The sequence below is a fragment of the Dendrobates tinctorius genome, unplaced genomic scaffold (genome assembly GCF_039654945.1).
Source record: "Dendrobates tinctorius isolate UK_male_01 unplaced genomic scaffold, ASM3965494v1 ptg000009l, whole genome shotgun sequence".
Lineage (NCBI taxonomy): Eukaryota > Metazoa > Chordata > Amphibia > Anura > Dendrobatidae > Dendrobates > Dendrobates tinctorius.
In genome coordinates, this window is record NW_027361677.1 from 17,537,076 (window position 1) to 17,554,575 (window position 17,500).

General features: G+C 43.3%; 1 long non-coding RNA gene across 3 annotated transcripts in view; it reads right to left on the reverse strand.

Moving 5' to 3' along the window:
* Positions 1–17,500, reverse strand: part of LOC141096512 (uncharacterized) — a 207,893-nt gene that overhangs the window by 16,522 nt on the left and 173,871 nt on the right. For 2 of the 3 annotated variants that reach the window (XR_012233701.1, XR_012233700.1), the window contains 2 exons: positions 8,506–8,690; positions 2,596–2,698 (listed from right to left, as the gene is read on the reverse strand). This is a non-coding gene — a long non-coding RNA (uncharacterized lncRNA). The remainder of the gene's footprint in view (positions 1–2,595; positions 2,699–8,505; positions 8,691–17,500) is intronic. The other variant, XR_012233702.1, reaches the window with a different exon arrangement.

The following is a 17,500-nucleotide window of genomic DNA, read 5'->3' on the forward strand; positions in this document are numbered from 1 at the left end:
GCAATAAATGGAAAGGAGATTCCCTCTCTTCCACTTTCCTAAACATCTGAGGTTTCCCAGCCAAATTCAAGCTGTCACTTTTACAGTCTAGTAGGGACTCTTTATAATCCCAAGGAAACTGTTCGGCAAGTTCACGTTGATGGCGTAGATCTCACCACAATTGAGGCAAAAATTATCAATGGTCTTCTCCAATTATTCAATATGTAAACAATATTATCTCGGAAATGTTTTAGAACAGGGCAATTTGTAGGACCGTTTTTCTCTGAGATATTACTTGTGCCCCTTCTATACATACTTTAATAGTCAGGATTGAGGAATCAGCTGAAGCCTCATCATTCCTCTAAAGCCAGTTCATTACATATTCACACACTGTACAGCAATTAGCTAAGTCGATAAAGGAAAGAAATAAATGGCAAACATCACACAGAAGAAAAACAGAAAATTCGAAAACAATCAACTATTAATTAGATGTTTTCGGGAGAAGTTCCCGAAGACAAACTGGAAATCTATCAGAATCTTGTTCCTCACAAAATATGGATTTTGGAGAATCTGCTGGACAACTCGTGACCGGTAAAATGCTTCCTCTTTACTTTTTATGATGTCAACATTCAGTCGTTGTGTGTAGTTTTCTTCTACCTACAGACATTAGAGGGTGAAATGGAAAGGTAACATGACTACACAAAGGGTTTGGGTGTAGTCTGTTACCATAGAGGCACACAATGAACCGCCACGGTGTTAGACACCCAAGTAGAGGTGGGTCTTCTTTCGCCTTCTGAAACTCCGCAATGGTGTAGATTCAATTAGGTATTGAAATTAGAGATGAGACAATTTGTTCGAGTCAATTTGAAGTTGCCTGGAATTTCACAAAAAAAATTGTAATCTCTTGATTCAAGATTTTTTTTTTTAATTCACACTGTGCAAATTCAGCAAAATGTTGAGGGTCATATTTTTGCTGAATTGCACAAGGTCAGGGTTAAAAAAAAAATCAGTACTCACTTTGAAACAAACCTGTCCCACTGCCGCCAATGCTCACCACCTGATCTTCCACCTCTTCTTTTCCACTTCCCCCCCAAGAAAACAACATTCTCTTTGGCCATCTTGGACTGGGTCATCCAGTGCTGAGGAGGCCTATGACATCATGGCACAGAGTAAAGATGCCAAAATAGACATCACACTGGAGAAAGGAAGAGACTTGACGAAGTAGAGGACCGGAAGCTGCGCTGGTAGCTCAGAGGAACAGGTGAGCATCAAAGTATTACATACTACATATATATATACATATAACAAAGACTTTCAATGACACTCCGGTCTCCAAAGACACACGTGGAGACTATGTGGAGTTGGGAAGGAATTTTTCTTTCCCAATGTGAAGCTTATGGTTTCTTCCACCTCTTCTTTCCCACTCCCCCCAAGAAAACAACGTTCTCTTTGGCCATCTTTACTATGGACTGGGTCATCCAGTGCTGTGGAGGCCTATGACATCATGGTACAGAGTAAAGATGCCAAAGTGGACATCACACTGGAGAAAGGAAGAGACTTGCCTAACTAGAGGACTGGAAGCCACACTGGTGGCTCAGAGGAACAGGAGAGCATTTTTTTCCCCAATGTGAAGCTTACAGTTTGCTACATGGTTTTTTTTGCCTTCCTCTGGATCAACATGTTAGGGCATGGTAGGATAGGATATGGGTTGAACTAGATGGACATAAAGTCTTCCTTCAACCGTGATAACTATGTTACTATGTTACAGACAAGATTTCTTCGGTATGTTGATGCACGTTGGGTGGGGGTCCTGACTTGCTTTGACCAGCCAGTTCTACATCTTCCCAGAGATGTCAAATAGGATTAAGAGCTGTGAACTGTGAAGGACAGGGGACACAAAGAACCAATATGTGACTATAAGACCTTGGTATCATGGTGCATTGTCCTTCTGCCAAATAGTAACTGAAGTGTCAAATTTGGTTAACCAAAATGCTTAAGCAAGCCTTACGGTCCATACGTCCATATACTGGTATCAGAGGACCATGGGTATGCCAACAAAATGTTTCACACCCCACCAATACTCCACCTCCACCAGCTATCGTTTCATGCTGCTTGTCCAAATTTTTTACCCTAGCATCAGTGCATTGCAGCTGAAATCTGGACTCAATGTTTTGTAGTTGAATTCGAGAAGTAAAAAATGGTCCCATTGGGGGCAAAACCCTCAGAAGCTCCTATTTATAAACAAATGGAAATTATTCTGTAAAGATCGTCAGCAAAATAATATTTGCTATTTTATCTGCTCTCACATAGTAAATTAAGGTAACTTATGATTTTCTTTTCACCGATGACCCAAGAACATCTGCTGAAGCAAATGAGAATGGGGACACTAATGAGGAAGCCACCTGTGGGGCTAGGACTGGTATTATGGATCTCTCACCATATTTCACACCTCTGGTAACTTTAGTTAACACGGAGTGAGCGTGTTACGCCTTTTATCCTGACATTGATTTTTCAATGGTCGCATGAAAGATAAGTGACCCAGGGAGAAAGAGGTGAGGACAGCGCAATGCACATACACTCAATTGTCCCATCAGCGTCATATCAAGTGTCACATACCCTGCTCCCTATTCCTTAAGGTTACGAGGTTTTCTGATGAATTCCCAGATCTTCTAACGAGAAGCTGTTTATTTTTTGATCTCCCCATTTTTTCCAGTAAACGCTTAAAGAAAAAGAACATCAAGATTGACATTTCATAATAGGGAAACTTTAGAGGAACCATACGATCATCAGGCTGGAAACAAATTGCACATTACTCCCTAAATGCTCCTACAACTGGGACATGGGTCCAGGTGTGGATGCAATTCCCAAGCCCTGGTTGAAAAACTATTCCACTATCATGCCGATACTCTTGCAAACAGTTGAATTATCAATATTTATGGATTGTCTGGGATTAAGATATTAATGGACAATCCTTCTATTAGGTCCTCAATATAAGACTGGTAGGAATCTTAAGACCAAAACACAGGTGGGTTTCTTGGTAGGCCTCATATAGGCACAGAGAGATGACCACATGGGACCATGCCCGGCCATCGGCAAAGCCTGATGTGGAGCACAAATCTGTGGACTAGTGTTAGAAGAACAAGCTCGGATCTGGGCCAGGTGCGTACAAACACCCTATGGTCAATGTATTTAAACATTTCCTGAAGGAATAACAGAGGGACAGCACAGCACAGATTTCTACGTAAAGGTTTTCCAGAATTCTTTTCTCTTAGGAAATACAGAGATTTATTAAATTCCTCTTTAAGTTGTGACATTATATTGTCAACTAAGTAGAGTTCTCTATGCAAAAGCGAAGCTTTGGCTGAGGAGGTTAATATATTTCCTGCTTGGGGTTTCGGCTTAGGCTACACCGTACATTTGCTTTAGGGTTGAGGTATTCCTTTTTCAGGACTTAATAATATTGGGATATCCCCTACTTAGAATGTAGGATCTTTGAAACTTCTAAGCTTTTAGAATAAGGCTCAGGTTATAAACTGCTCGCATTTAGGGTTAGTTTTAGGGTATTCAGTACTCTGTAAGGGCCTTAGGGTTAGACTATCCAATGCAAAGATTTTAGCATTAGGGTGTTCCCTGTTTGAAAATTTAGGAATGGCTATTCCCTTACTTAGTCTTTAGGATGAAGTTTAGAATTTACCCTACTAAGGATTTAGGGTTAGGGTATACCCTGCTAAGGATTTACACTCACTGGCCACTTTATTAGGTACACCATGCTAGTAAGGGGTTGGACCCCCTTTTGCCTTCAGAACTGCCTCAATTCTTCGTGGCAGAGATTCAACAAGGTGCTGGAAGCATTCCTCAGAGATTTTGGACCATATTGACATGATGGCATCACACAGTTGGCGCAGATTTGTCGGCTGCACATCCCTGATGCGAATCTCCCGTTCCACCACATCCCAAAGATGCTCTATTGGATTGAGATCTGGTGACTGAGGAGGCCATTTGAGTACAGTAAACTCATTGTCATGTTCAAGAAACCAATCTGAGATGATTCGAGCTTTAGGACATGGCGCATTATCCTGCTGAAAGTAGCCATCAGATGTTGGGTACATTGTGGTCATAAAGGGATGGACATGGTCAGCAACAATACTCAGGTAGGCTGTGGCGTTGCAACGATGCTCAATTGGTACCAAGGGGCCCAAAGAGTGCCCAGAAAAAATTCCCCACACCATGACACCACCACCACCAGCCTGAACCGTTGATACAAGGCAGGATGGATCCATGCTTTCATGTTGTTTACGCCAAATTCTGACCCTACCATCCGAATGTCGCAGCAGAAATCGAGACTCATCAGACCAGGCAACGTTTTTCCAATCTTCTACTGTCCAATTTCGATGAGCTTGTGCAAATTGTAGCCTCAGTTTCCTGTTCTTAGCTGAGAGGAGTGGTACCCAGTGTGGTCTTCTGCTGCTGTAGCCCATCTGCCTCAAAGTTCGACGCACTGTGCGTTCAGAGATGCTCTTCTGCCTACCTTGGTTGTAACGGGTGGCAATTTGAGTCACTGTTGCCTTTCTATCAGCTCGAACCAGTCTGCCCATTCTCCTCTGACCTCTGGCATCAACATGGCATTTCCGGCCACAGAACTGCCGCTCACTGGATTTTTTTTCTTTTTCGGACCATTCTCTGTAAACCCTAGAGATGGTTGTGCGTGAAAATCCCAGTAGATCAGCAGTTTCTGAAATTCTCAGACCAGCCCTTCTGGCACCAACAATCATGCCACGTTCAAAGGCACTCAAATCACCTTTCTTCCCCATACTGATGCTCGGTTTGAACTGCAGGAGATTGTCTTGACCATGTCTACATGCCTAAATGCACTGAGTTGCCGCCATGTGATTGGCTGATTAGAAATTAAGTCTTAACACACAGTTGGACAGGTGTACCTAATAAAGTGGCCAGTGAGTGTAGGAATAGGCTATACCCCGCTAAGGATTTAGGGTTAGGCTATACCCCGCTAAGGATTTAGGGTTAGGCTATACCCTGCTAAGGATTAGGATTAGGCTATACCCCGCTAAGGATTTAGGGTTAGGCTATACCCTGCTAATGATTTAGGAATAGGCTATACCCCGCTAAGGATTTAGGGTTAGGCTATACCCCGCTAAGGATTTAAGGTTAGGCTATACCCTGCTAATGATTTAGGGATAGGCTATACCCCGCTAAGGATTTAAGGTTAGGCTATACCCTGCTAATGATTTAGGGATAGGCTATACCCTGCTAAGGATTTAGGGTTAGGCTATACCCTGCTAAGGATTTAGGGTAAGGATATACCCCGCTAAGGATTTAGGGTTAGGCTATACCCTGCTAAGGATTTAGGGTTAGGCTATACCCTGCTAAGGATTTAAGGGTAGGCTATAACCTGCAAAGGATTTAGAGTTAGGCTATACCCTGCTAAGGATTTAGGGTTAGGCTATACCCTGCTAAGGATTTAGGGATTGGATATATCCTGCTAAGGATTTAGGGTTAGGCTATACCCTGCTAATGATTTAGGGTTAGGCTATACCCCGCTAAGGATTTAGTGTTAAGCTATACCCTGCTAAGGATTTAGGGTTAGGCTATACCCTGCTAAGGATTTAGGGTTAGGCTATACCCTGCTAAGGATTTAGGGTAAGGATATACCCCACTAAGGATTTAGGGTTAGGCTATACCCTGCTAAGGATTTAGTGTTAGGCTATACTGTTATGAATGAGTCACCGTATGAGGCAAAAACAGAAATACTTGCTAAGTCCAGAAAACCAGAGAAGTTGGCAGCTATCGGATTACAGACCCCTGAACCTATCAACAACAACTAGCAGTAGCCGTGGGGGGTTCCTACGGTGCCCTAGACCCCTCGATCACAGCCGGAGAACTACATAGCCTAAAGACAGAAAGGGAAATCTAAACTGCCCCAGAGCAGACCCCAAAGCAATAGGCAGCCCCTAACATATAATGACGGTGAAGCAAGATGAAAAAACACTCACACAGATAGAAAGATAGGCTGAGCAAACGATGGGGCCCAAGCTAACTACATAGGAGAGGATAGAAAAGCTGCTGTCTGTAATCCGCCAAAACCCTATCAAAACAATAGCCAACAGCTGATAGGGAAAAAAGCCCTGAAGACGCTAGGCTTCAAAAAGACTATATCAGTACTCAGGTATTTTCTGAAGACAGAGCAAAAAGGAATTCAGCACACCCCAGCAGGGAATGGCAGAAATCCAGAAAAACAAGGAAAAACAAAACCAAAACACAAATGCAAAAAACAGAGCAGAAAACTTAGCTTTTGAGGAGCAGGAATCAGACTGGTCTCCTAGAATCCCTCAGAGAGATCACCAGCAAGGCAGAAGGGCGTCGGCTGCCTTATATCCAGTCAGCAATTCCCGTCACCCAGTCATCATCATCCTGCCCAAATGCTTGGTAATCAGCCTCACTACCTTCCTTCACCAGAAGAGGGAGTTCATCAGACCTCAATGGTGAAGGGGAAAATGAACTCACAACACTATACCCTGCTAAGGATTTAGGGTTAGGCTATAACCTGCATATGATTTAGGGTTAAGCTATACCCTGCTAAGGATTTAGGGTTAAGCTATACCCTGCTAAGGATTTAGGGTTAGGCTATAACCTGCATAGGATTTAGGGTTAGGCTATACCCTGCTAAGGATTTAGGGATAGGCTATACCCTGCCAAGGATTTAGGGTTAGGCTATACCCTGCTAAGGATTTAGGGATAGGCTATACCCTGCTAAGGATTGAGGGTTAGGCTATACCCTGCTAAGGATTGAGGGTTAGGCTATACTCTGCCGAGGGTTTAATGTTAGAATGTGCTTTGCTTAGGCTTTAGGTTTAGGATACACCTAGACCCAAATGATGCGCTGTAGGAAAATTTTGCGTGTCATTATGACTATAGTTGTAGTTTAGACTTAAATCCCGCACATGAATCTTACCCATTGCCTCAATTTATCTGCATAAATAATATGTCTCCTGACAACTCTTTATCACACTTCTCATATTTACGAGACAGAAGATGTTGACAGATCACCGTATATTTTCTAGGGAATTTATTCATCAGTTGCGTCTTCCGTTCCATTACAGTAGTCGCAGGTGCGAATTTACGAGAAACAAAACAAACGTTTAATCAGCTGGCGAGTGTCGTCTATCATCGCTCTCCGTTCCCGCAGACGATATCTAATATCTTATCAGGCAGATCTTTTTTTTTTTTACTAGACAAACGTAAATTACATTTAAAAATGCTGTCATAGTCGTTAAATACATAAAACTGGGGAGAACATATTTATGCCGGTAGTGTGGAAACATGCTCACAAGCGCAAGATGGATGTCGGGGAGATGAAGGCAAGATGTTTGTAATTGTATCTGTCTGGTTACAAAGTTCTGCATTATGTGCGGGATGCATTGTGAGATACATACACGTTTCTTAGAAAGCATAGCAGTACAATGCGGAAATGTTACTCATCTGTCCCATCTACGACTCTGGTAGACTGTTCCAGCACTGCCATAATAGCCTTACTGTTCGAGAACTGCTACATAACCTCCGTAAATCCACCTCTACTACATCAAAGATCAGACTCCGCTAGTCCAGCTCTATTACATCAGTTGTCACTGTCCCAGCTCTGCTACACCACTCATCAATGTTTCAGCTCTGCAACATTACTCATCAGTGTTCCAACTCTGCTACATCACACATTGATTTTCCATCTCTGCTACATCATTCATCACTATTCCAGCTCTGCTACATCACTCATCACTGTTGCAGCTCTGCTACATCACACATCGATTTTCCGGCTCTGCTACATCACTCATGGTTGTTCCAGTTCTGCTACATCAGTCATCTATGTTCCAAGTCTATTACATCAATTATTGCTGTTCCAGCTCTGCTACATCACTCATCACTGTTGCAGCTCTGCTACATCACACATCGATTTTCCAGCTCTGCTACATCAGTCATCGCTGTTCCGGCTCTGCTACATCACTCATGGTTGTTCCAGTTCTGCTACATCAGTCATCTATGTTCCAACTCTATTACATCAATTAGTGCTGTTCCAGCTCTGCTATATCAGTCACTAATTTTGCAGCTCTGTTACATCCACCATCACTGTTCCAGCTCGACTTCATCATTCATCTCTGTTCTAGCTCAGCTACACTACTTCAGCATCTAACCTACAGTCTGTTACACATTCCACACCATTTCATCCCATCTTAGCTGTCCGGCTGTCCCAGTGACAGCTATCCATGTTCCTTAAAAACTGTTCCTGTGTACCAGGGACTCCTGGGATAAACCATTCCTAATGAGACAAAACAGGGACGAGTATTGCAATGAAAACATTTACATATGATTTTGTGTATACAGCTCCACTGCAGACTTATGTATTTCCATAGATAAAGCCTAGGCTTTAGAAAATGAGGGGCAAAATAGGAAAGCGCTATCTGAGCATAGTAGATAGTGGTGTAATGGTTTGTGTGGATGTAGACTCATCTTTCTCACCTGAACAGGTTGGGCAGATCGGGCACAACACTAGAAGTCACTTTTATCAGGTAGGAATCCTTCCAACGGTATGACGCTCTTCCGAGGACCAGTATTGCTTCCCTTGCCAAAAAACGCTCTGTAGTAGTCTGATTCTTCAGTGTTATCCGACTCCCATTGTTTTTCTTCCATTGTTTGATGGTTATCTAGAAGAGAGAACAGAAGGAAGAGACGCGCAGGTTAATTCTGAACATATACTTTTATGAAGTGCACACAGAATATACAGTGGGGGAAATAAGTATTTGATCCCTTGCTGATTTTGTAAGTTTGCCCACTGCCAAAGACATGGACAGTCTATAATTTTAAGGGTAGGTTAATTTTAACATTGAGAGATAGAATATCAAAAATAAAATCCATAAAATCACATTGTATAAATCTCTATATATAAAAGTGAATGTATGTATATATGTATGTGTGTGTATCACCATCCAATCACGAAGCATCCGAGTGGGACACCAACCAATCACGAAGCATCAGACACCAACCAATGATGAAGCATCAGAGTGGGGCACCAACCAATGACGAAGCATCAGAGTGGGACACCAACCAATGACAAAGCATCAGACACCAACCAATGACGAAGCATCAGAGTGGGACACCAACCAATCATGAAGCATCAGAGTGGGACACCAACCAATCACGAAGCATCAGACACCAACCAATGACGAAGCATCAGAGTGGGACACCAACCAATCACGAAGCATCAGAGTGGGACACCAACCAATCACGAAGCATCAGAGTGGGACACGGATGGAGAGCGTGGCTACGGACGGATACAGTAGGACGGTGCCTGGAGAGCAGGGCTGTGGCAGAACAGAGTGGGGCTGTGGAGGGAGAGAGCGGAAGAGCAGGGCTGTGGAGGAAGAGAGTGGGACTGTGGAGGGACAGCGGGACACGGATGTAGAGTGCGGCTGCGGAGGGATAGAAGGGGACAGCGGGTGGAGAGCGGGGCTGTGGAAGGAGAGAGCGTGATGGCGGGTGCAGAGCGGGGATGTTAAGGAAGAGAGCGGGACCCACAGTTAGGTTCTATGCCCGGGCAGCGCCGCGCTCTTCAGCTAGTTATATACATATTTTTCAATTTTGCAGTGAGAAATAAGTATTTGATCCCCTACCAACCATTAAGAGTTTTGGCTCCTACAGACCAGTTAGACGCTCCTAATCAACTTGCTACCTGCATTAAAGAGAGCTGTCTTACATAGTCACCTTTTTAAAAGACTCCTGGTCTAATTTGGGGAGAACTGAGGTCCCATGCTCCCAACAAGCTAAGGAAAGGAAAAGGAAGGAAAGTGCAAGCCGGGCAATAATTGTAGTTTATGGGAATCCTGAGAATATCAGATCCCTCAAAGCACCCAAGCTTAACTTTATAGAGGTGTCAACCATAAATAGGGTCAAAAATAGGCAATATGAGATATAGAAAAGAAGAAAAAAAGGGCCGATTTTTTTTATATAAAGTCCAGATGATGGACACACCCTCACCCATCAGAAATTTAAAATGTATCTTATGTCAATTATTGATGAAGCTATAAAAGGTAACAGTATTATTTAGATGTGTCCTTTCTTACCTTTCCACTCGTCTTCTTGATCTACCCCAAGATGAATATCACCAGTAGAGTTGATCTGAATCGATTCACAAGATCTGGTCCAAAAGTCCTAACACCCGCTTCTTACTTCCCTGTATCTGCAGCTCTTCTTTTTATTAAAGTCGTCATTGCAGCGTCACACATACGTGACATCACGCCAGGCCAGTGATACTTTGTTGGGAGATGTTTATGCTGTATGTGTTTTTTTTTGTGGCCACCTAGTGGTTGTGATATTAATTGCAGCCTGTTAAGAGATTTTCTTTCGTAACAGATAATGAAATCTATCAAAATTAAAGTTCCACATACCGTATTTTCTCGAATTTAGTCTGGACGTTCTATTTGCATCGAATAACTGCAGTTTGAATCAAATCTGCTGGGAAAGAGTTCCACAAATGGAACAATGAAAAATTGGGATTCTGGTCAATTCCGAATTTTCCAGGAAATGACTCGCTCATCTCTAGCTCTGATGTCATTAAATCATAAAATTGAGTTTTTAACAAAAAGCAAATGTCAAGACAGCCCAATAATGGAGATGAGTAATAAAAAGTACAGCACACGTCCCTGGCAGTGAATGAGTTACACGTATCTAAGCCTGACATTGTCCTTGTCTACTAACGTGAGATCCGACCGCCCTTTCCATAATTGACCGTTGTGTGAGCAGATCTGTGATCAATTTCCTCTTTATGATAAGCTGATGCCATCATTTTCTGCCGGCGGCTGCCAAGTTCAGAATTATAGACTACGTCGGGTGAATTATCATACGGCATTGTGCATCTCATCCTCTCCAAAATCAATCTTTTATTGTTGTTTCTCGCCTCAGCAGACGCCGCTCTCGTTTTTTTTTTCCCTTCAGGCTGATGTAAAAACTTACAATCTGTTTGTGTGACCGTATTAATTACTCCTTATGCCTCTCTAACTAAATAAGTGCATGCAAGGCCACGTCGCTAGACACAAGCCAAAGGAAAGCCCAATTAAAGAGGATATGTTGCCAGTTTCTAAGTGCCCATTGTTTAGCTCTTATTTTATTCCCGCTGTTCCCCTGAGTAATTCGCTTTTTGTTTTTTTCAAATCCGCCAAACGGTTCTAGAGATATGGGTCTTTTAATGTGTGCTACTTTTTAATGACATTTACTAAGGGGGCGTTGTAACCTGAAAACACGCCCCTTGAGAATCCATTAAAGCCACTCCCACTTTGAAAGACCATTAAAACTAGCCCCATATCTAAAAGCTCCATATCTCTGGAACCGTATGGCCGATTTGAAAAAAACAAAAAATGAAATGTTCGTGGAATCAGTGGGAATAATATAATAGCAAAAACTGGCCACTTTTGTCCTGAAGATAGGTCCCTTTTAAAGCCAATAATACAATGTTTTCCATTAATTTTGACTTCTAATGTAAAATATACAGTATATACGGTATATTTCTGAATAGTCAGCCAGCGAGTGGAGTCCTATTAAAACGATAAAGTATGATGGAGTATATACTTTCTAATAAGTATACAGCCCCCTCACTGTGACCAATAAAATGTGACAACCATAGGTAGCTTTTGAAATGCAGCATCCAATTAGCTCTTATATTAGCTATTCATGTAAATTACATTGTAAATGAAAGAAACTATTCGCTTCTGGACTTGTAATTGTGGTGGTTTATGGTCCAAGATGGAGGCCTCTGTGTCAAACTGGAGAAGATTATAAGCAGGGAATGATGTAATATTAAGTACTTTTTTTAATATCATCTAGCAAGTAAAATATATCTTATCAGATAAATCTTCTTCTTTCTCCTCTTTTACTTTGAATTCATGGGTAAAATCTGACTTAATGGATTTTCCCATTTCTGAGATAGGTGATGACAATTAGTGCTTTTAAAATTCTATGGAGGGGGTGGAGCTAGTGGAACACACAGACATTCTATAAGCACCAACTGTCATCTCCTATCTCCAGAATGGAAATATCTGTGTTCACTGCAGGATGATTTTACCCAGGAATTGAGAATTTTGAGAATGAAAGATCAGTGCAGGAGGAGAAGGAAGCGTTTTTTTCTGATGATATATATTACAAGGTTTCTTATTTTCACATGTACTGTTTAATTATGAAAAAAATGACAATTTTTATTTAAAGACTTCAGAAAATTGTTCATGCACTTTATCATCAACGAGCGCGATCTGATGACCTTCTGATCAAAGAAGATACTTTCTTCCATCATTGTCAGACTTTTTCCGATAGGGTAACGTTAGGATGTTGCCTGGTGCTGCAGACATCTGATCTGGCTCAAGCACATCATTACTTCCCATTCCCCAGGCGTCCCATTTCCATATGCCCAATTCGGGCATTAATTGGCGCTAATTGAATTAGCATTATGAAGCGTCGGAGTATTTAGTATTTTGATTGAGGGTGCCGGTAAACACGCTCAGGAGAGAGGGAAAGTCTATTACGGAGCCAAAAACGAAAATCAGCAGTTGTTGAACACAAGGGGGGGAGAGAAAAATGTGACTCCAAGTAACACTGCACCTCTTAATAAAGATCTTATCAAGCAGATATATAAATATTCATATCGCCCCTTCCGAGCGGAAAACAACATGTTCAGCAAAGGCGCGCTGGCTCAGTTTCAGCTCTGATCTGACAAACGCCGCTGCGAGAGGCACATAATTATCGTTTTGAAAAATTTGAATTTTTCCAAGCCAAATGGGCCACTCCTCGCTCCAAAGGTGCAAGTTTTTCAGGATGTGCCCAAATTATATTATTTATTTTTGTAAATTGGTAACAAATTTGAACAGAAATTATTGCGCTTATTGTGTTATTTTGGGGTTTTTTTCTTTATACTTAAAGGTGTATTTTCAAGTTTGGAAGTTATCGTCTATCCATGAGATAAGTTCCTGATTGTCGGTGTTCCGACTGCCGTTCTCAAAAACCAGAGTTCTGAAGATCCCCATGCCAATGGAGCAGTGGTAGATCTTTAGGAACGACGGAGATAGCTGAGCCCGGCGTTCACCTGGTCTTTGGCACTCCTATAAGAATTAATGGAGCAGAAATGTGCATGATCAACCACCACTCCATTCACAAAGCCCCGTTTCTCAGGATCCGTAAGGGTCCCAGCCAATGAACTAAGGGGATAGGGGATAACTTCCAAATTTAAGAATACTTAAGGATTTCATATGTATTTAAAGGGATTGAACACATTGGACTATTTCAATTTGATTTAAATGGGCCTTAAAAATCAGCTGATCGGTTTCAATCAGTTAGAAAACTCAGCAGTAAGTATTCCGTTTCCCTGCAGTGCCACCACTGGGGAAAGAAAGCATTACATGATGCCCTTTGAAATAAATGGATTGTCTATGAATGTATGGAAATGCTGGGTCTTCCAGTAACTCTCTGCTCTGACTAGTTGTGTGTTCTAAATGAGGAATCTACCTATGCTAAAGGACAAAAAGACAATAAATGAGCTTTAACGTGGAGGTTATATACTGTATCTATCTAATGTAGACCAAGTACTCCAGGTCCTGAAGTCATCAAGTGGCTGCTTCACTTTCGGTCCTTTGCTTGACAATAGACAACATATCCTATGTCCACATGTGACCACTGACCAAAGCAGTATGAAGATGCTGTCCGGCTGCAAATATCAATAGTTTTGTGCTCTATGACTTCTTAGTTAATGCAAATGATCTATACAGGAGTCCGGATATCTTACTTCTTTTATGATGGTTGTAAACTGTGGACGGATGTGAGTCCACCATACTGTCACGAGGGTGTCACATCCCCCTAGAAGACCTGGAGTAATGAATCACAGGTCTTCCTTAGAGACAATGTGATTCATGTCCTATTTTAAATTGATTTCCTTTCCTTCAGTGCTGAGAGGGTTAAGGACTCTTTCATTGATGGCTAAGACCATACAGCCTGGTTGTTCTCAGCTGCAACTGCTTATTATTTATTCCCTCTTATTCTGCCTCTGGGCGCTTAGTCATTGCTGGTGAAAGATTCATCTTCCTGTGCTGTGTGCTAAAGCTGAGTAGTTGTATTTGTAGTAGTGTCAAGGTGAAAATATATTTTCTTATATAACTTTTATATTTTTATACTGTGAAACAATAAGTTTTTCCTAATTGCTTGCTAATGCAAATGTAACTGTATTAAAGATGGCTGCCAGTGTTCACTTTCACTTAAATTCAGTGTCTAAAGAGTTAAGTTAAGTTTCATTTCTCCTAAAAAAGATAACTCAGGAATGTGAAGAAGAAGTAACCATCGGGAGACGTTTTGACGAATCAGAGAGAGACTGGACACTAGATGTATACTGCATAAACCCCGCCTAATGCACGCCTTCCCCTAACACTCAATATAGTATTGTGTATTTGTAAATAAAAGCCAGTTGTTGTACTGCTCCTGACAGGTGTGGATGCAGGACATTAGCTAAGACTGAATCAGCTGCGTGTCTGAGTCATTCTTAATCGGTACCAGATGTTTTGCGCTCGCACAATGATTTGGAATGACTGGTGAATGAGGATTCATTGTCGTTTACGACCCCAACAATTTGGAGCCCAACGGGGGGCGTGGACAGTGATCCGAGGCTCCTCTGGACCCATGCCTGGATGTCTGTGGATGATACCTGTAGTGGCTGACCTCGAGGACTGATCACCCTCCAAAACACGGTAAGTGAGATCATATACACTGTATGTGTCACACTTGCTAGTGTCTCAGCCGTTATTGGTTTGTCTGTGGTCTCCTTGGGTCTGAGGGGTGACCGGTCGAGTGGTGAGACTGAGTGCGATCCTGTGCCACGCTCTGAACCAGCAACTGAGAGACGTCGCATTCTGCGCGTCCTCGTGTACACCACACCTCCTCCACCGGTCATTGTACTCCATTCAACCACCCTACCCGTGACTATTGTCTAGTAGTGAAGTGGAGTGATAAATTGAGCTAGTTGCAGATTGTGGGGCAACCTAGAGGAAGGGATAGGAGACGCAGCCTCTGTGATATTGTACCAGCTAGGTAATTAAGACGTCCCGAGAAGGGACCACCTGTATTTCTGTGGAGGGCTCTCACTAGGAGACCGCCTCCCGACTGTTGGAATATCGTGGCAGGATAATCTGTTAATCACTGCTGTTCAAGGTTAGGGAAAGGAAATATTGAGCGCGAGGCTCTTTTCCTAGTACGTCGAACGTGAGGCTCCGTACTGTGGAACATCAGTGTTGATATCGCTACCAGTGGTTTTTCTGCAGAGAACCATAGTATTCTGTAAGAGTCATGCTGCGTATCTTAAAGCAGAAGAAGTCTGTGCCCCACAAGTTAGAGAAGGAAGCACAGAAGGACAAAGGCAAGAAGAAACCAGCCATGTATATGGCAGAAGCCTCAGAAGTACCTGTTATGGTGTATCAGGCTCAGGATCGGTATGGATCACCACGCTTGAGGCCGAGAGGGTCCCAGGGCCAAAACTACAGGGACAGACCAGTTCGTGATGACCAAGGGAGACCTCTGTGTTGGGAGTGTGCCAGCCCTGGTCATATGAGAAGAAGTTGTCCTCGCAGGGGGCACCCTCAGAGACCTCTTCCTCCTCCACACTCATGAAGTTCAGGCCAACCGGTGCCCACTTTTCCCGCCACCTGTACTTCCTCGTCTTGTGGTACAGTGACCCTGGAAGTGGACAATCAACCTCTCAAGTTCTTAGTGGACACTGGGGCGGCCACCTCTGTTATCTCTTCATCTCAGCTGCCTCCTACAATCTCCCTGTCTTCAGATTTCCTCACATGTATTGGAGTTGAAGGTCAACAAACCTCATCACCACTCACTGTTCCCGTCCCAGCTGGCCCATTCTCTGGTGTCTTTGCCAAATTTCTGGTGTCTGAAACCTGCCCCGTCAACCTTCTAGGAGCTGACCTCCTTCAAAGGCTTCACGCTACCATCATCTTCGGTGATCAAGGGATGGAATTGCAATTACAAGATCCTGCCTCACAACAAGGCACTGAAGATCGTTGTGTCCTTAAGGCTTTCCCTCTGATGATGATGATTCTGCAAACGACACCTTCCCCGGATTTGCCCAATCTACCTACCACTCTGTGGTCAACTGGACCTGAGGATGTGGGTCTGCTCAAAGTGCCTCCAGTAAAAGTCCACCTCAAACCTGGGCACCCATACCCCAGACTACCTCAGTATCCGCTTAAGGCTGCCCAAGAGCGGAGCCTTGGAGTTCAGATTACCTCCCTCTTACATTCTGGAGTGCTAATCAGATGTGTTTCACCCTGTAACACACCCCTGTTTCCAGTGAAGAAGAAGACAGCTCCAGGAGACCCTCCGAAGTACAGACTTGTACAGGACCTCAGAGCAGTCAATTCAGCCACCATCTTGGAAACTCCTGTGGTACCCAACCCAAACACCTTGCTTTCTCAAGTGCCTACTTCAGCAACACTCTTCACCGTTATTGACCTGGCTAATGCTTTCTTCAGTGTCCCGCTTCATGAAGACTTACAGTTTTTATTTGCCTTCACGTTTCAAGGATCTCAGCTGACCTGGACCAGGACACCACAGGGTGCCCAGAACTCCCCTAACCAGTTCACTCATGCTATGAAGATGACCCTGGATCCGTGGGTGTTACAGAATCTTCATGTCACGCTTCCAGTATGTTGATGACCTACTCCTCTGTGGAACTGAAGAGAATCTGTTTGCTGCTTCTGAGTCCTTGCTCCTTTTTCTTCATTCTGCCAACTGCAAAGTCTCAAAGGCCAAGGTCCAGTGGTGCAAAGAGAAAGTCGTCTTCCTCGGACACTGCATCTCTCAAGGCTCGAGACACCTCACCGAGGATAGAAAACATGCAATCGAGGATATCCCTTATCCAAAGACATACTCTGCTATGCAGTCTTTCTTAGGACTCATTACCTACTGCAGACAGTGGATTCCGGATGCTTCAAGACTCATGCAACCTTTGTATGATTGCCTCAAGACTGGAGGACCGGACTGGGATCATGCTGAAAATCCGTATATCTATGCTCAGCAAAAGGACTGTTTCCTGGCTCTCAAGGAAGCTGTTGTCAGCGCCCCTGCTCTGGGTCTCCCTGACTACACTCAGCCGTTTCATCTCTTTGTTTCAGAATCTGAAGGACATGCCTCTGGTGTGCTGGCACAGAAACATGCTGATCGTTTCCGTCCTCTGGCCTACTACTCAGCCAGGCTAGACCCTGTTGCCAGAACTGCTCCTTCCTGTCTCAAGGCTGTGCATGCAGCCCATGTTCTTCTGGATAAGTCTGCTGACATAGCACTTGGTCATGACTTGGTCATTCAAGCTGGACATGATCTCTCTGCTGTCCTCCAACAAACATCTCCTAAGCATCTAACGAGCCAAAGACATCTCAGACTTCAGTGCTCTACTTCTGCCCTCCAACATCACCTTCCAGAAATG